General features: G+C 47.5%; 1 protein-coding gene across 8 annotated transcripts in view; it reads right to left on the bottom strand.

Moving 5' to 3' along the window:
- Window positions 1–2,572, bottom strand: part of NRP2 (neuropilin 2) — a 113,462-nt gene that overhangs the window by 56,310 nt on the left and 54,580 nt on the right. The window lies entirely within an intron of this gene.

Consider the following 2,572-nt stretch of genomic DNA (forward strand, 5'->3'; position numbering starts at 1 on the left):
GTGCCCACCCACCCCTCCCAGCTTCGGTCTGGCTGCTTCCTGCATAGTGATTGAGGACACAGAGGGGCGAGAAGACAAAGCGGAGGAAGAAGAAGGGCCACGAAAGCAGAAGGAAAGAGGGTTAGTTCCAGACACCTGGGAGAAGGCCTAAGGGAAGAGAGAGGCGCCTGAACCTCTGTGATCTAATCTGGGGAGGGGCCACCGGCAGGAGGGCCCAGGGCCCAGCACGATCTCAGCCTCAGCCTCGCCATGCCCGTTCCTTGGCTTCCTCTGAAGCTCTGAGGAGAGGGATGGAGGAACTGAATCCAAGGGAAAGAGATTAATCAGTTCTGCGAGAATTCAGCGTGAGGCAGAGGCTCTTTGCTTTGTTTTGTTTTGTTTTGCTTTGGCAGGGAAGCAGCAAATGCAGCCCTCTGCTCATTTCAGACGGCTGCTGTGAGCAGCGGTGGGTCCCCACCGGCCTACTCCCTGAGGATGGTGATGGTGGCTGTGTGTGACCTCCAACAGGAGATGCTGAGGAGTCCGTAAGCGAGGGGGCAGGGGCGGGGGCTTGATTTTCCACGTGAATATATAATTGGAGTGTTGAGTGGCTCTGAACTTTAACACAGCTGCTAATCCACAGCATACACACCACGCTGGTGCCGTTTAGAAACACAGCACGTCTCGTGTTTTTAATATCCAGTTTTATCTTATCTGACCCCTTCATTTCTCAGCCTTGGCGGACAACACCAAGAAACCTTTCCTCTCCTGCCTTAGTAAGGAAACGACTTTGCCTGTGGACTGCCTTGGGAAGGCCGGCTGCCCGTGGGCACGGGGGGCACACACGTGTGGGTACACACCTGGGGAGGGGCTGGTGTTCCCATGGATGCGTGTGGCCACAGGCTTGGGTGAGCCCCTGGATCTCTGTCTACAATGGCCTCAGCCAGAAAGGGAGGCAGGCACGTGGTTGATGTCCCTGAGGACATCCACCTGGTGCTCAAATTGACCTTCATTCTGCTATTCAGTTTTGCTCACTCTTCTCCCACCCCTGGAACCCAACGAAGCCTCTTTCAATGTGACCTCAAATTATCCTTCCCGTTTCCAAGCCTAGGTCCTTCTTGGTGTCTTGTTTGCTCTTGACCTTGGGCTCATATCTGCCTTCCGCTCTCTGGACCCTTGGCTGAAGGAATACCATCTTATTTTAATAAACTTTTTGTATACCTCTCACTCTGAGGTGGGTGTAGTGGGAAAAAAAAGTCCAAACACCACTGAACCAGGAACCAGACTCTGCTGTTAATTAGCTCCTAGGTGTGGGCAAATATCTGTACCTCCCCCAGGCCCCAATTTCCTCCTCCATTAAATGAGGGGATTGCATGAGCTGATTTGCAAGGTCTGCTCTGGCCCCCAGACTCTAAGGCTTTCTTCACAAGAGTTTCTCATTTAGAACTGCCCCGGAAGTGTCCACTTTCTAGCATGGCATTTTAGTTACCATTGTCCCTTGTAGCCAAAGTGCTTTTGTGGACAAGGGAAGTGGATTTTCATATACTTCAAACAGTGCCCAAAACACATGGTGACTGCCCCACTCAGAGGGAGAAAATATCTTGTTGATGTTTTAGTTCAATAACAGTCCAAATGATTAATAACGAAGAGTCATACATAACAACACCTTAGTTCTTACATATCGTCTTTCGCCCAAAGATATCAAAGTGCAATTTAAGAAGATCCATTTTTAATGAAATATTAAGCAGTTTCTATTTCTCCTGACCCAATGGATTTCCAAGGTCTCTATTTTTCCTCCTTGCACTGCCCTATTTATAGCTGGTAAATGCTATCATACATTATACATCTTTATGACTTTTTCAATGCTTCTGTGGTTTCAGAATCACCCTTCATATATTTTCTGATCAAATTCTCTGAGATGGAACCTTGACTTCCAGTCCTGCCATTGCAAGGTAAGGGGTTGTGTGCTTGGGAGATGATGCCAGGGAATTGGTTTTACTCCCTATTCCCTTCCGACTCACTGAATCACTATAGGCCAATCAATAAACCTTAGATACCTTGATTTCTCCTTCAGGAAAATAAAGTCGATAACACGCTTGCAGGTAGACACTAAACTCTACCAGCCCTCCCTGCTGGCTCCAGTGCCTGCACGATACCAAGGACAGATATTGGACTGGAAGCCACGTCACCAGCAATAAATAGGTCTTTGTTCAACTGGGGAAGTTCAAGTTCTGAAAGCCACTGACTCTCAAGTCCCACCTCGAGGCCAGGAATTTTCAGGCCATGACTTTGCAGTGAGGAGTCCATAGTGCTGAGAAAACTCAGCGGCCTGTCAGCGTACGGCGTGCCCAGATAGACGTATATCAAACGTGGTGATCACATTTTAACATCTGCTTTAAAAGCTGGATGTCACACATGGTATACAGTTTTGTTAACTTTAAAAGAGAAATGTTAATATGGTTGCTTTCCTGCCCAAAGGAAAACCAGAGGTGTGTTCAGAGTGACCCTAACCTTCTTAAGAGGTGGGGATAGCGTTGATAATGTTGTAATGACATATATATATATATATATATATATATATATATATATATAT

This window comes from Aethalodelphis obliquidens, unplaced genomic scaffold (genome assembly GCF_003676395.1).
Source record: "Aethalodelphis obliquidens isolate GAN/ISIS:26980383/991018 unplaced genomic scaffold, ASM367639v1 scaffold2, whole genome shotgun sequence".
NCBI classification, from domain to species: domain Eukaryota; kingdom Metazoa; phylum Chordata; class Mammalia; order Artiodactyla; family Delphinidae; genus Aethalodelphis; species Aethalodelphis obliquidens.